Source organism: Cyanistes caeruleus, chromosome 7 (genome assembly GCF_971803275.1).
Source record: "Cyanistes caeruleus chromosome 7, bCyaCae1.hap1.1, whole genome shotgun sequence".
Lineage (NCBI taxonomy): Eukaryota > Metazoa > Chordata > Aves > Passeriformes > Paridae > Cyanistes > Cyanistes caeruleus.
The window spans coordinates 11,927,622-11,948,391 of record NC_141707.1 but is presented as its reverse complement, the minus strand read 5'-3'; the positions used below and the strand labels follow the sequence as shown (position 1 = coordinate 11,948,391).

The 20,770-nt window shown below is 40.8% G+C and overlaps 2 long non-coding RNA genes across 2 annotated transcripts in view; one reads left to right on the top strand and one right to left on the bottom strand.

Annotated features, from left to right (window-relative positions):
• The window catches only part of LOC147652189 (uncharacterized), a 147,247-nt gene extending 141,380 nt beyond the window's left edge, over positions 1-5,867 (top strand). Inside the window, exon 2 of the long non-coding RNA XR_015289399.1 lies at positions 3,654-5,867. This is a non-coding gene — a long non-coding RNA (uncharacterized LOC147652189). The remainder of the gene's footprint in view (positions 1-3,653) is intronic.
• On the bottom strand, positions 5,059-19,081 carry LOC111931940 (uncharacterized). The gene is made up of 4 exons (XR_002865838.2): positions 18,512-19,081; positions 16,373-16,581; positions 8,674-8,788; positions 5,059-5,266 (listed from the first exon to the last, which is right to left on the bottom strand). It is a non-coding gene; the product is annotated as an uncharacterized LOC111931940 (long non-coding RNA).
• Positions 19,082-20,770: the final 1,689 nt, after the last annotated feature.

Genomic DNA, 20,770 nt, shown 5'->3' with positions numbered 1-20,770 from the left:
GGAATTAATGTTTTTGTCATTTTTTTGTGCTTCCAGTATTGATAGGTGTAGTGACCATTTCAAGTAAGTCCTGTGAAGAGCAGCTGGGGGTGTTTAGAGAGAAAGAGACTCAGGGGGGAACTTATTGCTCTCTGAAAGTATGTTGTAGCCAGGTGGGGGTCAGCCTCTTCTCCCAGGGAACCAGTGACAGGAAGAGAGGAAAGCCTTAAGTTGTGCCAGGGGAGCTTCAGGCTGAACATCAGGAAAAATTCCCTCTTGGAAAGGGTTTTTGAGCCTTGGAATGGGCTGCTCAAGTTGGTGCTGGACACATCCTCCCTGGAGGAGTTCAGTAAACAACTGGATGCAGCACTCAGCGGTCTGGTCTGGTTGACAAGGTGGTGTTGGGTCACGGGTTGGACTCAATGACCCAAATCATTGTGTGATTCTGCTCTCCCCTCTCTGCTGTTTGCAGCAGTTCCCCCTCACCCTGCCAGGCTCTGCAGTGTGCCCCATGTCCACTTTGGAGCTGCACTGAGAAAGTTCAGATTCCTTGTGCTGCCTGCAGTAGGAGAGTTTCTACTCACTGCCAGCTCCCAGCTTGTGTCCAGTACCCTCAGTGCTGACACAGAAAGTTTTGTAGCTCAGTTTTTCATCTATGCCTGTGCTTGCACCACTTCCCTCTCACCAAAGCACTCCACAATAGGATGCTCTGGTGTTACATAACTTCTGTGAATAGAGAGGTATTTCTGCAAAAATCCATTGTGAAATGAATTGTGTTGCATTGTATAGGACACATAATATGACATTCTCTGGAGGAAACAATTGTTTGCTCAATAATGTCTATCACATCCAGCTCCTCAGTTTATAGTACATTCCTGTAAGGGCACAAGGATGTTTCTTGGTAAAATAATTGTGGTTTAGCTTAGAATATCCTCTTTCTAACCTCTTATCCTCTTGTTTTCTAACAAGAAACATACATAAACTGTGGGAAAGCAGTCTCATCATTGTCACAAGAGAAGTAGACCTTTTCCACTTAATTTATTTTGAGAAAATACATTTCCTGCTTATTTTCAAGATTGTTATTTTAAGATATGTCCACATAAATTAGATTTCTCCCTGTCTGAATCACAGATACAACTTAGGATTGGGAGACCATAAATTACATGAGTTATTTTTGTGGAAGAATATCCGTGACACTCCATTCTTTAAAAGTTGGGTTTTTTTTAAATTCTTTGCTTCAGGTATTCTGTGGATTGACTTGCAATCAAAAATTTTCTTTTGTTTTATGGGACCAGATTTAACCTTATTTTTTATTTCTAACAGCAAAATGGCAAGATTTAAATGGCATCCAGTAATAGTTTTGTGGTGCCCCCACAAGTTTGGTTATCTGGTCTCATTTAAAAAGAAAAAAATCCTCAGAATATTAGAAGGTGTTCAATAAAAGGCTGCTTAGTTGTGTCCTCTTTGTTAATAGCCTTGAACTTTTCCTTAGCATTAGCTTTGATCACTGACTCTGTGTAATCACCTCCTATTTATGGGCCAGGTCAGCCAATAAATAAAAGTAAATTGGAGCTGGACTGTGGCCTTCTATCAAAAGGCACAGTTGTGTTTAGACCTGCAAGGTTAAGGTGCACTACATGTCATCAAGAGAAGCTGTCAGCAGGAGAAGGGTGGTTACTATCCAGGTGCACCTCAGAACTTCCCAGGCTTAACACTCCTTTAAAGAGGATTCTTGGGATCTTACCCAAGGGAGACAAGAGCAGCTGTGCTGGAGGCTCTTAGAAAAGGACTTGTAAAACTTTGTTCACTCTTAGCAATGTGTAAAGTGTTAAATACTTCTGCAGAACAAATGTCGTGCTTGTTTTCTCAGCCTGAGTAAGAGAAGTGTATAAACATGAGACAAGAAAATGTCTGTGAGTGTCTTTGCATATTGGTTTTTTTTTTTTTCAGAAACTGTAAAGTCTCTATTAAGCAACACCTATTTCCAAGTTAAAACCAGTCCTTAGAGTAACTTTGACACATGTATGCAACATCTTCTGTGTGGGACTGAGTAAGGGCTGGATTTTTTCCTTTTGCCCTTCTTTTAATTCAGTTTTGTTATCCAAAATGGGTCCTAATTAAATCTGGTTGTGAGTAGTCTTACATGCCCTTGCTTCTGCTTCTATAGGATGGATTCAGGTAAGCTTTATTCAGCTTGTGACTCTTCTTGTGTCAGAAGTGGAAAGAAGGTCAAATCAGATATAAAAATATTTCCACCCCCAGTAAAGTAAAGGCAGTCTAGCAGGATCTGCTTGGAGCTTTCCTTTGGCAGGGTCAGAGAGACACCTCAAGAGTCTGACAGATGATCTCTGATTAACTGAGAAAAAAAAAATAAAAATCAATATTTATGTTAAGTAAACAGTGGTTGGCAAGTAGATGGGAAAATATCCATAGTTTAAAGTAATTGACTCATATATAACACACAAGTGGGGAAAAAAAACAAAGTGCAAAAACTTTTTCAAGATCTCAAAGTACGAGCATGGAGTTGCTCGCTGCAGGTCATACTCAGATACTCTTTCTGCTTATTTTTCTCATGTTTCCTGATGAACCACCATAATGCTGTTTTAAATTTGTCAAATTCAAACCATGTGAGGCAAAGGAGCCCTTACTCTGCACAGAGCTGAGCTTCACATTAATACAGTGCCTGTCATACAACAAAACCTCTTTGAAATATTTTACATGAGATCAGCTCAAGTACCTTCAACAAAAAAAATATACCTTTTCAATGCTCCTCTCTCCTTAGGAATTTTCACAAAGGCTAGTCTAGTCCACATACTTATATATATTTTATGTGTATTTTACATGCACTTTTTTTATCTGTATACTCTTATCCAGAACTGCCCTTCAGTTATGACCCCTGATATATGAAGATTTGTTCTGTTAAAGTATTAGTTGTATGTTTTACCATTAGGAAGATTATTCATTGCTACTTGTTAACTGTAAGAAGAGATAAAGTAGGTTTTTATACATTTGTCTTAAACATCCCTAGCAAGGGGTCAGGAGCTCCAAGGAAGAATGAAGGTTAAAAGGAGCAAAATTCTTACTGCAGATGTTTTGGTTAATGTATATAAGAGCAAATGCTGGAGAAAGCTAAAGAATAGCATTGCTGGAAGACTCAGCTCCCTTCTGATTATTATGGACACATGCCCTAAACAGAAGTATAACAAACTATTTAAAATCAAACAATTCAGAATCAGAGATGGAAAACAGTTTGTTGCTGAAACTTCACTGGATGTGACTTTTGGCTAAGAGCACTCAAAGTGTGCACACCACCAGATCTGAAAATAAATGATAGACAGAAAATTGGCAGGATGCTCCCTGAGGTCTAACTGGTGTAATGTCATGTAGTTTGTAACTGCATGGACATTTGTCACTGCAATCCTGCATGAAGGACACACACTGTGCAAACCCTTGTTAATGTGTAACATTGCTTTTCAGTTCTGATGGTGAGAGCTGAGTCTGGTGTTTTCCCTTCTCTTCCCTGAATTCGTTGTGGGAAGCTATCTGATACTTTATGAACTGCACAGTAGGGTTTGCTGTGAGATATTCAAGTACCTGATTATAGCACATGCCTGTACTTGACAGCTTTCATTGACAAATTTGTTAAAACTCTTTTCTCTTTGTGCCCCCTCCAGGGTATTATGAACTGCATGTGCCATGGGAGGTCACCTGGGAAGGCCTGTGTGCTCGAGAGGAGCACCTCATTTGCCATCTTATTCATACCTCTCAAGATTTTTAAGATGAATTATTTATCAAAGAAGCACCTGTCAGAAGTTTGGACAGCACATGTCTTCTTTAATTATTCCTGACTTTTTTCCTCCACTGAAGCACATGGTGAGTTTCTTGAGGAGAGAGTAAAGGTGCTTTGTCTTCAGGATATCACAGAAGAGACTGAAGAAAAATCTCTCTCTATTTGCTTGTGTGCCAGCAGTGACTAAAGACTACAATGTCCTGATATCTGTGCCACAGATCCCTGCTCAGATATTCAGCTCCCTACACGTGGGAGACTCCAGCCAGCACCAGCAGGAGCTGAAATGTGCTGGACTGACAGTTCTGGATGCTGAAGGTCTTTTTGTCACGTAATCTGCATTTTAATATACTAGACAAGACACCATCCAGTATCATCACGGTCTTGGTAACGAGGGGGGACGTGTTGAGAGGACACGAGAATTAATTACTCCAGCACTGAGATCAGGCACGTGTGAGGGGAGAGTTCCAGTGGGAAGGCTTCACGTGCACCTCCATCTGTGGACTGAACTGGCAGCTTCAGCCTAAGTTTTTCCTGTTCTTTTAATTTTCCAGAGAAGACTTCAGTGATGCTCCAGGTGCCTCTCAGCAGGGGAGTCAGCCAGCCCACATTTAGTGCATGCAGAAAGACCAGAACACAATAAATTATTTTTCAATCAAATTTATATTGTTTATAAATATTGCTATGAACATTTGCATAGGAACTATCTTGTTTGAAGAGACATTTCTTAGGACCTTAACATGTGTAAAACTCAAATAAACACACCTCTGAAGAAGCCCTGGCATCCAAAGGCTCCCACAAACATCCTAAAACACTTTTGTGAGACCAACACCATGAAACATGCTGTTCTAACAGACAAGGATTGCAACTCCTGCGTAGGGAAAGCTATTTCAGAAGTTCTTGTTTCCCAAAGCACCTGCTAATGCCTGCCACTGAGCAAGGCTGGTGATGTGGCCAAGTTGGATTCCTGCTCTGGTCCAGCAGGAGCTGCCGTGACTCATTAGGCAGAGCACACTGATGAGAAGGTTTTCCCATTAACTCATGAGCAAATGTTCATTTCAGACAATGCTTTGTGAAAGACAATTGGTAAAATACCAAAAATTCCTGCATATGGGCTTTAATTTACCAGAGTAAACCAAGCATTTTTCACTTAGATCTAAAATGTGACTAGGTTTTCATGTAAGCTCATTGCTTTTCAGGAAATTGGAGCTATATAAATGCTTGATGCAAAAAGAAAAGCAGGCTGAGAGATACATTTGGAAAGGAATGAGAATAAGGAAAGGAAAACAGAGTGAATTAAGAAAATGAAGAGTGAATTATTTCCCCCTTCTCCATTTCTGAAGTGAGCAATGAGGGTTTTGCCTCCCAAGTCCCCTTTTGGAGCTGGGTTGCCCACACAGTGTCCTCCTGCCCCAGCAGCTCTGTGCCATGGTCAGGGCTCGAAGTTAGCCTCAGGTGGGCTGGCTGGACCCACCAAGGCAGCCAGACTTGGTTTCTTGCCTGTGAAAGAAAAAGACATTGAGTTAGAGCAAGCTGGAGCTCCTTCTTCACCACCTGAATTCAGGTAAGAAACTTTGTTCTTTGTGCAATGAATTGGCTAAAACAAGTTACAGTGATATTCCACTTTAGGTGATTTGTGTGTCTCCCCACCTGGTGTTTTAGCTGAGGTCCTGCTCTCGTGTTTCTTTGGAGTGTTGCACAATAAACCAAAGGGAAAAGGGGCTAGTGGGCATCTGTGTGCTGCCTATATGCTGGGCTTTTGGAGAAGATGCTGCTTGAGGTGTGAGGGGTGAGCTCTGGAGGTGCAGGAGTGACTCTGAGCCCTGTCAGAGGGGTTTGCTCCAGGCTGCTCCTCAGGGCTCTTTGTGATGTGCTCTCCTGAGCATGCTGTGTGTTGTGGTCTCAGGCAGCAGGCTGGGGTTTTGTCCTCCATGTGGTGCCTGTCTGGAGGGGGTTAGAGGGGCTCCTTGAGCCACAGGTGAGGATGTCTCATTTTCTGGGTGCTATGAAAAGAAGTCTCTCTCCATACTCTCACTTTATCGTGTTTGCTGGAGTTTGGTTCACTTTGCTTCTTCAAGTGGTCATAAAAAGAAAAATAAAATTAGTTTCAGGAACAGAATTTTGGTCCTAACAAACTTCTGTCCTGGTGAATCTACCCCACCATTACCATACGAGAGATAATCTTTAGCTGCTGAGTAGGCTAGAAATCAGTTTAACTTGCAGTTGAGGGATGAGGTACTGATAAGAAGATTGTCCCAGCCATTGAAGCTTCCACCTTTTCAAGGATCTCTTTATTTGTGCTGCAGGGCAGTGGTGCTGGCTGCCCAGGGGTGAGGGGTCTCCCAGCCATCCCCTCTTTGGGATGTGGATAGCATCCCAGGTTATCCACTCCTGCTGGTGACTGGGAGCTCAGTGCTGGGCTGTGCCTCCCTTTCCTCCTCTTGCCTTGGCACCGAGGCTGCAGCAAACCCCAAAGGGTTTTTTCTGTTTTCTTTGGCAAAACTTACACTTTCATTTCTAACTATGAACTGCTGTAAAGCTTAGGATTTTTTTTCCCTTTTTGAGGTTTACTCTATATTTCTTCTCTCTTAACGAGTAGATTTTTTTCTTTGAATTCTTCCTCCTGTTGTTTCTCTGCTTGCAGCTAAGTCCCTTTTAATCTGTGGCTCTGTTTCCATATAGGTTGCCTCTGTGTCAAACCATACATGTTTTTCTCTCAACCTTCTTCAGTATTTTTCTTTGTCACCTCTGTGATAGCCTTATTTACTGCCTCCTGTTTCAGGGCACAGTCATTACTTCTTTTTTGGGATATGTTAGAGAAAATTTGGAAACTTATCAATAGAGGATTGTTTGAATGTGGTTTCAAAAGTCTCCCTCTTGATCTGAGTGACTGAAAAAGGAAAGCTTCAGTTCTTTAAAGACTTTTTTTTTTTTTTTCCCCAAGGTACTAGTGGAAAAACTGTGGGGTCCTCTGCTTCTAGTGAAACTACATGTAATGTGAGATGGGGGGAAGAATCGACTTGAGTCATCCATTTTAATAGCAAATATCTGACCTTTCTTTTTCCCAAGGGTTTTGTGCCATTTCTGCACATCTCTGTTCTGCTTTTTTATGATCTTGTGGTGTTTCATGTGCTGTTTTTTTTCCTTCGTATTTTATTTCCATACATAGAGTGTCTAAATTTGTAATAAATTCCACTGCAAAAGAACTCTGTTATCTGTATCAATAGAGCTCTGCAACAAACCTTTCCTTCCAAACCATATTTACTGTACATACTCTATTTTTAAACAGCAAAATACTTACTTTGAGTGGAAAAAACAAACTAATTTTCTTAATTAACTTTTTTATGGAGGGTTTAATGCATGTTCATTATAGAAATTGCAGCTCTCTTCCGAAAAATTGACTGTAAAAAAAGTTCTTTGCGGGGTTCCATATTTATTGTGCCTTAGTGATTTTCATATAAAATACATGCAGGTTGGGACTGAAGAGATGCTTTTGTTTTTCTACCTGGCAGCTTTGTGCATTCAACTGGGGCTCTGGCTCAGGCTGGGTTTTTTGCCTCCCCATGCATCAGCACCAGCAGGACAAATTACAGCTTCTGTTTACACCTGCCTGTTCAGTGTGCTTGTGCAGGTGTGACAAAATACAGCCTAGCAAACGTTGGTGTACGAGGGGACTCAAATCTGGCTTGCCTGCTGTTGTGCTGGCCCTGTAAAACTAACAGGACTTGGGAAGGGGGAAAATAATTTTTCTTTTTGGCATGGCCACAGGTACGTTTACATTTGAGGAACACATCTTCTAGACAGACAAACAAATAGTTGACATCTTCACACAGTCATATCCTGGAAAACAACTGTGCTGTTAGCCAGGAAAATAAATCCTTTTGCATTGCTGGTTGTGTTCTTAGCAGCTTCTATAGATACCTGCATCTGGGAGGCTGTGGGACAGAGTTTTTCCTTAATTCCCCAACAAAAGTTCTTTCAGTTGTTTAACTTAAAGCTGTTTATGGCCCAGGGTTGTTGGACAGCTCCTGTTTGGTGAGTATTGTGTGGATAGGCATGATCAGCACCCAGGTTCCTGCAGTGCTGCAGGGGAATGAAATCTCTTACCTAAAAATTCTGGTGGGTTCCAGTGTGAGATGTGGGTCATTGAGGCAAACAACTCTGAGGCACCCAGGGCAGAAGATTCACTCCCTGGAGGACAATTCATCCTCTAGAGTGTTTGAAGATTTTGGTGAGTGGCCTTTTGGGACACAGTTGGCTACTTTGTGAATTAAAGTTGATCCTCAAGTGGAGATGGGTCACAATCAGTTTGTCCCAGGGTATAAATTCACAGGTATTTTTACTTACTTTTGTTAGACCAAGTAAAGCTTTGGTTTCTGAGCTAGCACCGAGACCTTCAGTCACCTCACCCTAAAGCTGTTGCTTGCAGACATCTCTTCCTAAACCAGTGCATTCAGAGGCTGGAGCAGGCTCTGTAATGCTCAAGTGACTGGAGATTTTTCTTTTGTGACATTTTGAAATCTGCTATTTGCAAAGTAAAATGGACAGAGGAGAAATCCACTTGTCGCTGTTCATTTATTAAGAAATCTTGATGGTTATGAGACCAGTTACATCTTCCTCCCCCATCCACTCCCTTGGAAATATCCAGCAGGATGAGGGACAAATGAACTCCTTGAGTTCTTTCTAAATATGATTTGCAGGATTTTTTTTCTGATTACAGTGTATAAACAAATTAATGGAAGAGGTGATCATTCTGTTGACCAGTTCCCATGTGATTGCTGTATTTGAGATTATTGTAGAACCCCAATGTGTGGCCACAACTATTTTGCTTTATCCCTATGACTTATTTCTCCCACATGCTTTTCACTTCATTTTCTTTTTATAATATTGACACATGTTCATCCTACCTGAGGTTGCAACTTTATTAAACACCCTTATAGTCCATCTTGTCACAACATCACTTTCAGTGAAGAGGCTCTGCATATTGTTTTAATCAAATAGGTTGCATTTTATTCTTTTGAACTGTAAAATTGCAAGCAGAAAGACCAGCATAAGAACCCTGAGAATTAATTAGTTGCAAATGGGCTTCTTGGCACATAAGGAAAGGCTTTCATTTTGCTGTTAATATAAGGGAAATATGATTAGAATTCATCAGGGAAAAAAAAACCCTAAACTTGTATAGGTCATTTGAACTGTATTGGGCAAGAATAGCAGTTCCACACTTCTGTGGAAGATGCTTACCTAGAATTAAAAATATGTGCCCCTTAACACATGGTACATGTGAATTATTTTCTGCAGTGTCTTTTGAAGCAAATTGTCATGTAGACCAGGGCAAATGGGTTTGCTCCTTGGTTTTGTACCCAAGCAGCAGTACTGGGTGGGTGGTATGCACTGCAAGGTTGAAGTATCTCTCTATGTCCAGGTCCTCTAGCTCTCTCAGTTGCCAGAAATAATGGCACAAAGTAAAAACAAAAAAGGAGAGACAGAAACCAGAGGATGAGTTCTCCACATGGGGACCACCCCTGCATCCAGCAGTCTGTGAGCTGGGGCTCCATGCCAGGGCTGTTTGTTTAAGAGCAGTGACACACGTCCTTTCAGCATGCACCAGGTTTGGAAACCCCTGGACTTCATGGGCAGCACATTCCACAGAGCCCAGCAGATTCATTATCCTTGTTGTCCCTTTCTTTCCTTGAAACAGGGGGAAGGGAAAGACAAGCTCTTTGCCTTTGTCCTCACCCTCCAAGTTTTGCTAGGGCCCTGAGAGCTGTTTGTGTTTGTCAGGGCAAGACCTCTATCATGACTTAATGCTGCAATGAGACAATATTATCAGAAGCCTTCTGGGGCTATTAACTGAGACTGTGTGTTCTGCCATCCAGGGAGGAGATTAATTCCCAGGCAGTGGTCTTGTTTTCTTCTTTCATGGTGTGAAAATACTGTTTTGGTGGGTTAATTATCTGTGTGTAGCAAGGAACAAAGGTCAGGGATGTGTACTGATATTCTGAATGAAAGAGAATTTTCTAAGTAATTGCTGAGAAAAGTCAGGAGTTAAGAAAACAAGCTGGACTTCAGGTTCATGAAGACCATAATCGCTCCTCTTCTGCCTTCTGAGATGCTGCTTGTGTAAAGGTCATTAAAATAAAAAGCTTGTGTTAATAAACAAAGCCTCCTTGATGCCAGGAGACATGAAAATACCATGAAGAACATCATCTCTCCATTCCTGCTGTTCGAGCTGTAGTTGTTTGTTGTGGCTATGAGCGAGCAGATCTCAGGAAATTAATGAGCTGCTGCCTTGTTAAGCATGGTAGAATTTAATGGAAATGTGTTCTTAATTTGTGGGACCCCGTTTTTTACTTCTTCTCTTATACTTGCTGGGGAAGTATTTGTTAACTTGCTAGTCATGCATCATAGAGGGAAAAGGAGATGTCTGACGAGGGATGCAGGTTTGATGTCTCCATGTCTATAACAGGAATTGTTTTCCATACCGGTATCCTGTTCCAATGTGTTTGTTACAAATATGCAACATTTTAATTTGGGTCACTTTTCACATTGTTGCACACGAGCCTGCATGTCAGAGTACATGGATTGGGGTCTTCAGAGAATAGGCCTATTCATTACCAATTAAAATCAGAAATTGCAGAGCTTTTGCTCCCGTTTAAGGTGGCGTCTCTGAGAAGTGACTTTGAAAACACTGTCTTAAACAGCTCAATCTTTTGATGAAAACTTGAAGACTGAAAGCACTATGTTAATTAGTGGAGCAGCAAATCAATAAACGTATCACGACTGCTTCATCCACTGTCCAAATAAATGAGTTCAGTATTTTACATCTGCATTTCCCTTCTTTACCCTTCACCCCACCGAGATAAAGAATTTAAAATCTTTGCTGCACTTGCAGCTGTATGAAGGACAAATTAGAAACTGCTACTTTCTGTGAATATAACAGACTGATGTATTAGAGAATTTCTTTCCAAAAATTACTTTCATTGGAAGAGCCAGATAAAGTAATCTATTTTAGATCCATCTTTGCAAATAGGTTCTGTTGAAAAGGCTGACTGCTAAGACTGTTTGGCTCTCTGAATGAATCTTGCTTTTGAAAAGTGTTTAAAGATTTAAGCTTAGCCCTAGACATCAATTTCCAAAAGCTTTTGGACTTCAAACAATGAGCTTAACTAGCCTCTAGAATAACATGAAAGGTAGCAAAATGTCTAGAACATCTACTGAAAAAGCCTCTAATATCTCTAAGTGCCCAATTTATCTCTGGATTTAATGTTAAAACTGATGGAATTTTTAAATGGGGAAAAAGTTCTTCTGAAATATAATCATAAGCTGCTCTAAAACACTGTTCTGAACCGACTGGGACAGATATAGTTTCTTACATACCTATTTTGCAGTAAGATATGCTGCTTGAGGGGATGATTTACTGTTTCTGTCAAAAGGAGCTGCAGTTCCTGTTGCAAAATTGTTAGAGGCTGAGTCTAAGGGGATTAGCAGATTTTAAGTTTAAGCTTTTTAGTGTGTCATTTGGTTAATTTATGGTACCTCTTCTAGTGGCTGTGGAAATGCTCTGGTTTCTAATATGGTACCACAGATAGTTTTATTGAGAATTTTAATTGCCTTACTTTTAGCATTTTTAACTCTCTTCTAACCCTCTTCTTCCCTCATTCCTTTCCAGAAGTGTGGACTCCTGTTTGACTCCAATTTATCTACTTTATCCTTACTCTACTCTGCATTGTAACACACCCAGGGGTTAGATGTGGGGATGGAAATAAGCTGGTGTGTCAGAGTGATGGTTAATGTCTTCAATAAATGTTTCCAGTTCCATAAGGATAAGGAGGCCATAGAGGGCTTGCCAAGATGTGGCCGCAGCAAAACAGTCATCACATTTTTATGGCATTTTAATTTGCATTAAAAGGGAAGGACACAAGTTTGTCATCATTTATCACCCCAACTCTTCAGTCAAATTTGTTCTGCTGTGAGGATTGTTTAATCTAAGATGGGATTTAAGTGCTTTGTCAGCTTCCGGGTACACCTTTTGGGTTTGTTATTTCATAACCTGGCGTGAGACCCTGGGGGATATCAGAATCCTGACCCACCTTCCCTGTAATTTCTCCAAATAATCTCTTTGGGTGCTTTGCACTTCCCATGGGGCCTTCTGGGGTTTTGGGGTTTTTTTTCCCAATCGTTTTTTTGATGGTGTCTTTTCTGTTGTCAGCTCTGTATTGTTCACTGTAAAGAAAACAGGGCTGCTGCCTTTTATCACCCTCTTGTGCCCCCCAGTCCTCTGGATTATTGTTCATTTCTGGAGAGGTGGTATTTTGAGGTGTTAATTAATATTTTGCATGCTTGTCCTATGTTTCTCAGGCCCATCCTACCTTGTCTCTTTCTAGGATTATAAATGATGGTGTTTTGAGTCCCAGTTTTAACTTGGGAAGCTCGAGTTACAAGACCAAGCTGGCATCAAATTACCCATGTGTCTCCTTATCACAGAAGGTTCTTGGTGAAATTAATTTCCTTCTCATAGTCTCCAATTAAAATACAGTTTATCATGATGTACTTTATTGTGACTCACATGAAAAGACTTTAATGGATTATTTTTCAGCAGGTGGAAATGCTATTTGTAAGGCTTTGGGTGATTTCATGTGGCACTGCTTATACATATGGGAGGAGAAAGAAAATTCTTGATCAGTTGATGGATTATTTCTAAATTGGCTTTGTCCTTAATGTTTCAGTTGCTAATAATGATTTATAATGCTTGACCATTTTCTCCTCCTTTAGGAGCAGATCTAAAAAATTGCTGTATTTGCATGTTCTGTTCCAAAAAATATTGGGTTTGGGATTTTTTCAGCACTGTTATTGTCTCATTCTGTTCTGCACCTAGACGCAATGTCATGTTATGAAGGATAACCTTGAGAGCTGCAGTGTCACTGGTGACCATGGATGTATTTGTACAACCCAAGGAAAGCTCAGTGTAATTATTAGCTATCAGGGAATTTTACTCTGGTGCTAATAACTATTTCAGAAGTAATAACGTTTCAAAGGATATTAGGGGCTGTTTTCTATTGGGATTTTTCATCTGCTAAAGCAACGATCATGTGTGCCCTTCATAAGCACCTGAATGCATGTTTGAATCCATTCTTTCCAGAAGCATAGCTAAATATCTCCTTATTTTTGAGGATATTCTCAAGTGTTACAGGCGTCAAATATGTTTAATATTTGTTTTAATATTAGGAGAATCACTTTAAGTTTTGAAGTGTTTCAATGCTAGTTTGACAGATGTGCTTGATAATCCCAAATCAATTTCGGTCAGATTAGAATAATTTGACAGGTTTAGCTGTTGATGGCGGGGGTGGGACCATTTTGCTTCAGTTGTTCTGCCCAGCTATTCTAATTAATCTCCACTTAATTTAAAGAAATTACTTACTGTATCCGATAATGAGTTAATTTGTAATTCAATTAGCAGCGCCATTTGCAAGGCTTTAATGCGAGCAGAAACACCTGCTGAACCGCTCAGCCTGAGTGACACCTGGGAGGGGGCGATGGATCTCCCTGCCCTGGCCTGCCAGGGAGGGCAAGGCCTCCAACACACTAAATTTGTACTCCTTGAAGGTAGCTGTCAAGCAGTGTGGCCAGGAAGGGCTTTTTTCCTGCAATGCTCAGGGTCCTGCTGCAATTTGACAGAGCTGTAAGGTTTAGGACACGCCACTCCTTGTGGGTTGTTTTGACCCAGCTGTTGGCAAGGGAAGCTCTCTCATTCTCCTGCAGTGCTAAACTCTCCTATTATTTCTCCCCATTTTCCACACCCCAGGTGCTGTGGAGATTTCTGGTAGCCATTTAGCAAAGACAATAGGTCAATGTTTAATTATTTTAAATTTTTTAATTTTTTTTTTTGATGTCCCTAGTGCTGCTGAAAATGGAAGGATGCACCACAGAGTTTGTATTTTTAACAATGCTCTGAAGGTTTGGGGAGTCTGAGAAAAAATTGAATAGGTGAATTTATTGGCTGAATAGACATTTTGAGCTGTAATCTTGGCTGGACTGCCTTGCTAATATTTTTTATTTTAAACAGAAAGAAGAGGTTTGGTTTTGAGGGGTTTACAATGAGAATACTGGCAAACAGCTCCATTTTAAAACAACAAAACCCCCCCAAAAATTGCCCACTCCCAAACAACTCAACCAGCTGAAAACCCCACCAAATAATCTGCAGATCAGTCACTTTCTATAACTATTTTGCATCTGATTGCTCTAATTAGTTGAAAAATGGAAACATGTACCTTAGCTTTGGGAAGCTGTAATTCAGCAAGGAAGGTGGCTATAAAATTATCTGCTCAAAATGCTTACACAAAGCACCCAGCCCTTGTTAAAGAGAAATTTTGGGGGTGGTTATGATAATAAAATGCAGATAATGACATGAGCAGAGTAGAAAAAGCAGGTCTGCAGAAAAGTGGCACAACAGGAAGGGTGACAGAGGGTGGCATAACACTTAGTTCACTGGGAAAGGAAAGGACAGAGGAGGAAAAAGAGATCAAGTGTCTGTATTTCCTACTAGACTGTGACTCAGGGTGGGATTTAATCCAAATGACCAGATTTAATGCTTCTAATCACTTTTTTATTCTGCGGTTCTTTTTTTCCCCTCCATGACTAGCACCATTTAAGAAAAGACTTAACAGGCCAATGTTCATCTTAATTATGCTCTTTCAGGTTTGTGCACACTCACAATGCCAAGTATTCAAGGCAAGCCAAATTTTTCCTGCCTTTGGCAGAGGGAATTAGACGCCTGCTCCTAACACTTATATCCTATGTGCTGTATGTCACAGGCCCATTGAAGTAAGAGTGGAAATGTTCAAATGAGGTTATAGCTTCTGAATATTTTAGATGTTTAGAATCACAAATAGAGGAAGGTAAAGCAGAGTTCGGCTGCCAGTTCAAGACTACTAATTCGTGGATCCCTTATATTTGAGGGTTGCTGGTTCTTGGCATGGTGGGTGCACAACTGTAGTGAGTCCTAAACACGCACACCTGTGGTATCTGCATTCAGAATCACACCAGGTGCCTCTTACAAAATTATTTTTGAATGAGCATCAATGCAAAGTGACAGCCACTGCTGTATTTGTTTGGTTTTAGAGTGTCCTAGGGACTTGGAGGTTTTTGTTGTAACGTTGTTTCTGGGAACTGAAGCTGCTGTAAGACCAGTCACTGGCTCCTGTTATTTCTTTGTCTACATGGCTGGAACACCCTTCCCCTGTGGTGTGCTTTGAGAGCTCTTTATTTGTGGCATTTATGAATAGTAAACATAAAAATGATAAAATTTTACCACTAAAATTTACATGAATTAATTAAATAACTGGGCAATGTAATTAAAATCACACAGTCCTTTTTTTTTTTTTTCACTGACTTTTATGACTTACTGTTATTTCCATATTCCTGAAATAAGGGTTCCTAAATTGGAATGCAATATTTAGAAATACATTTCTCTTGGTGTGCAACTCAAGATGACATTAGCCCCACTAATTTAACGTCAGCCAAGAGCTCCTCTTGAGCAACTTAACTCTGATCCTTAAACACTCTCTAACTCATTTTGGGTTCTCTTTCCATATGGTTGTGTTAAACATATTCTTAGATTATTGCTAGTTTATCAGGTCACTGTACTGTCACCAATTTACCTACTTATTTTTTCATCTTACTGCTGAAATAATTTCTGTGCCCTCAGCTCTTTCACAAAGTGTTTCCAGCTGTATGTGCCTCGTTACTGACCTGCATCAAACCTGATCCCTTCAGGATTTCACTCACTCAAATCTGCTCTGCTGATGTTGCCTATATCTGGTAGAACTGTACAACTGTTAAGTCTTTAAATTTAGAAAGGAATTGTGTAGTTCATTAATGTGTCCATTATAAAGATCTTTAATTATGTTGTGAACATCTGAGCTGAGATAATCCCATGGTAAAAGTCTAGCTTGTATCATTATTTTTGCCCTTATCAGTCAGGTCTTTGGCCTTCTGCACTTGAAAAGCAGAGGGAGATTTTTTTCCAACACAAATCCACTTGCTATCAAATACTTTGATAATCCCATACTAACTTTGAAGTTATTTTGACTTGTGTTTATGTCAGACAATTACTTCCACAGGATCGTGGGATAATTCAGGTTCAAAGGGACCCCTACTCCAGCCTCCTTCAAGCAGTGTTAGATGTGAGACAAGGCTGCTCAGGGCATTAACCAGGCAGACCTTGAAACTTCCAAGTGTGGAAACTGCACAGCCTGTCTGGGTCCCCCTTTCCCTGTCTTCATGGTAAAAAGACTTCTCTTATCCCTTTTACCTTCACACAATTTTTATTAATATCTGCAGAGTTTGAAGTTAAAAGAATTTTTTCATAGTCTTTATTAAGCTGGCCTAGGTTATTACTTTAAAAATTTTAGTAAGTGATGGGACAACATATAGTTATTAAATCAATGCAAATCTGAATAGGAAGGGTTTTGTACAAACTTTCTGCTTTGACACAGAAGATAGTTTTGTTGGAAAAATGTTTTCCATTCTAAACTAAAGAACTGTGTTGTTTTCCAGACAAATCAAATCTTTTAATATATAGTTCTGTAACAAGATAATGTTCTGTACCTTCAGAGCAGACATCTGAGTGGCTGAAGGTTGCTGCTGCTGATGGCAGTTGTCACTGTGCAGTGAGTGGATGCTCCAAGTCGAGTTATCACAAAAAGCATGCTGGGTTAGACAGAATCAGTTTGTGCTTCAGTTGGCAGAAAAGCTGCGCTGTCCCTGGGGAGCCTGATCCAAGGCAGAAGGAAAGCTTCTCCAGAGCTGAGCTGTTTCTGTAGAGGAGATGACATCTGCTTGCATTGTTTTATACCTGTTCTGAGAGTCTCTGTCGAATAGTCGTCTGCGTTAGCATCCGAGGCTGCCAAGCCAACGCACCTCACAAGCACTGCAATTTCCCTGTAATCCCTCCCCTGTGAATTGAAGCACACTCAGAGTGAATTACTGGGAAGAAGGATGGGAACTGTGTTGTTCTAGGGGAAGCACTTTAGGAGCAGATACCGAGAGTGGGGAATGATTCCTGCACTGATCATAACACAGTGTTCTAAAGTGCTGTCCCTTTGTCTCCCAGGGCAGACTTAAGGGAGTGCTTTGGTTTATTAAATGTCATTTATCCCTCAGCTCTTTTAGTTCTTTCAATCTCCTCTTCCTTCTAGTGCTGAGGAAAACACAAGTCCACACTGGACAGTACTTGGTAGGTTGTTTACTCAGCAGAAGCCCAGCAACGTCACTAAGAGACGGGGAGCCAAATTCCAAATAGCAGAGCTGTTCATAATGATGGACTTCAAACTATTCAAGCTTCAAATTGCAATTACTATTTATAGCAACTTTAAAATACCAGTGTTCACATTTAAAACACCAGCCCAGCTGTAGGGTAGACATGAGGTATTTTGGTGTGGGCCTTTGTTAGAATATATGAAGTTGTAAGGATGACTGAAAAGGATCCCTAGGTTTGCTAGCTTGAACACTTCAAACACTTTACACTTTAGTGTAAAGCCCAAAGTCTTTGTTTTAAAACATGTGATTCCCAGTGCTGCTGCTGCACTAGGTCGGGTGAAGTGTCCATCCAACTTGTGTCTTATTTCAAACTGTGGGCATTGGAGGAAAGAGCATTAAAAAAGGTGTGAAGCAGAGGATGATATTTTTCCTAGTACACCTCCAATTTAAAGACTCCCTGGGGCAGTATGCAGTAGCAAGTGTTCTGGAAGGTGTGAGGATGGCACAGTGATGTGCCTAGGCTCATTTTGATCACTAGTTAGATAAATACGGTGTTACAATTGAACTAGTGCCTGTCGCCTCTTCTACCCTAATAATTTCTTTCAAAGTTTATCTGATCAATTGCATTCAATCTAGGAAATTCATCTTGATAGTCAAATTGAAAAAATATCAAGAATGAGAACGTTCAGCTACGTGGAACACGTAATCTAAACCCAGTTCTTTGCCAATAGTACACGTTAATTATTATTTAAGATTTAAATACGGTCTTGGTTTGAATTAACTGCAAGAAAATGCAGCTTCTCTTTGGAAGACCCATCCAGTTGTTCTTTTTTTATTGTTTCCATCACTATAGGGCAGAGTTAAAGCTGTTTGGATGGCCTCAACTGTAATTATGCTATTGCAAGCAATTTATGAAATGTTTACATGCATATAATACATTGTATATTAACTTCATTAACCCTAATGCGCTTTGGATCAGGTCCAACATTGATGTGTTGCTGAATTTGTAAAATGCTTTGGGATACTTCAGATAAAAGGCGCTGTGATAAAGTGGGAGTTAGTAATTACCATAAGCATGAGGAAGTGGTTATATTTGACTCTAGCCATTGACCCATAACTCATGGAAAGAAATTGAAAACTAAATGGGAGAGACTGCAGAGTAGCATCCCATCAGAAAATCTGTGCAATTTCCTAGTGTCTAATCTAAGCAGCCAGTTCTGAAGGCAGAGGGTGAGAGGTTTTCATCTGGTTACAGCTGAACAAAGTGCCAAGTGTGTTTTTCCCCAGCCTGCTCTCTGTGCTGATCTGTGGGCTCGCCTGCAGCGCGGCCTCCGGAGCGTCAGCACGGCCAGCTGCACTGTTCCAAAGACAATTCCCTGCCACAGGGTCCTCCTTCCCCTCAGCTGTAGTGACCACCCCTTCCCCTGTTGCCTACAACACCCATCTTTGTGATCAGTCACCCTGTGGTGATCTGGTGTTGGTGTTCACCTCCATGGAGTTGCTGGGCTGAGTGCTGGCAAGGCCGCAGACTGACACGGTCAGGTACCGGCAGGACAGGAATCGGCCAGGCTCCACATCTCATGAAATCTGGGCATCATCTGCCTGGCTACCAGCAGTGGAACTTGGTTAGCAGGAGACAAGGAGAGCACATCTGAACTTACAGCACCGTGTGTCTCACTGAGGCCGGGTTATGTAGAGGTTTTTCCAAGCGTGTGATTGCTACAACTGAGGGGAGGCCTTGTCCCAGTTTCCTCATGAGGGAAAGCAAAGGGGCAGGCACTGAGCTCTTCTCTGCAGTGACCAGTGACAGGACCCAAGGGAACAGCCTGGAGTTGCATCAGGAAGGTTTAGGCTGGATATTAGGAGTTCTTCACCCAGAGAGTGGCTGGGCACTGGAACAGGCTTCCTTAGAAAGTGCTCAGGGTCCCAACCCTGCCAGAGCTCACAGAGCATTTGAACAACATTCTTGGGCAAGGGGTGCATTTTTGGAGCTGTTCTGTACAGAACAAGGAGCTGGGCTTTGATCCTAGTTGAGTCCCTTCCAGCCCAGGATATTCTGTGATGTCAGCGTAAGGAGGCTAAGCACATTCCTTCTGAGATAAGGGAAGAAGAGAAAACTTGCCTGTCTAGTGTAGCAGCAACTACTAAGTACATCTTGTCCTTGTTTCTTGGGATTTATATTTGGGGGTTTAAGTCATCTATTTTTGGTTTTTAAACAGAAGATGGTCCAGCTCCTGTATGTTTATATAGAAAATTCTACTGGAGGTGATCCCCAGTGCTAATTGTTAATCAATGAATGTCGCAAGAGCATAGGCAAGAGCTCTCTGGACAGTAGGAGAAATATGGAAACACTTAAAGAGACTTACAGGAAATAGGTAAATAATTTTAAAATAATGATTTACTCTTCTATTGACAATGTATAATGGTTAAAGGAGCTTGGGGAAGAGCAGGGTGGTGCACTTTTGAGTGTAAAGTGAAACATACTACTGAAATCAGTCTGTCTCTGAAAATTCTGAAAATAAGGTACTGGGGTGAGGTTTTGTTTTCACTCCTCTTGAAAGAATCATGCTGTCTGTGGCTCAGGAACATGAATTCACCTCTCCTGCCCCTCTTCTGCCAGGTGTTAGTGGCTGTCCTGTAGGTTGTAGTTAAGCTGTAGTGCTGTGCAGGGGCCTGAAAGCACCACAGACAGAACTGAACTTCCTCCCCATTTTCTGCTATTTGATGACTTTCCCATCAGAATATCAGAAATATTATTTATTGCATTTCCTATGTTAACGTGGTAAATATTTGTCATGGTGAGTAATCCACATGTCTGCCATATAAAAGGTCACAACAAATGTGTGATTTGACAACAGAGTTATAAACCATCTCTTTCTTCTGGTGCCAGTTTTTGTGTACAAAACCTACTTCTCACTGCTGCAGAGAACACAGTGGAAGTCCCAAAAAATGCAAATGTCTTGAGTTAGAAGATGGATGTCAGAACCAGCCCCATCATTTACAGGGCAGCTTTGTTTCTAGACAGAAAATGTCCTTGATGTATTTAAAAACAAAATAAAAAATCTCCTCGCAGCAAGGAGTTCAAACCCTCCTCTCCCAATGAGAAAGAAGTTAACTGCACTGTGTGGCACTAGATATAATCTGCTTACAAAGAGGGCATATTTTAGCCAGTAAAGCAATTTATTTAGAAAAACAGACATATCAATCTAAGGTAATTACAATTGCAACAGGAAAATTAAAGTAAGTACCTCAGAGGCACTTGTTGTGTAAGGAATTTTCAAATAGAAGCATACTGGGTGGAAAAATACAATATGTATTGTTTCTGTCCACAGTGTAGATTAGTTGCTGCATTAATATGCACTAATGTACATTTATGCACTCCTGCTAATCATATCCAGAGCACTTCTGAAGTAAATAGACTCACTGTGTTCCAGCTAGTCCTGTTGTACAAAGCACAGCACTAATCAAGCAAGTTATCTGTGCAATTAGGGAATAGAAATCACTGGGGACATCATGTATTATGATTTGTCTGCTCTATTTTTAAGGTCCTGAAATGCAGACAGATAATAAATTGTGTTAGTGGTAAATTTTTATTATTCTATCTTGAAATTAGTGTGAGACAGGCACCCAAATGGCACATATTGTCAGAAATTGCTGCCTTCTTTCATCCCTTCCCCCTCCCACTCCCCATGCATGACATGTTGTTGAAGCACCTAACTCTCCTTCCTTGCCAGAAAGGCAAGAATG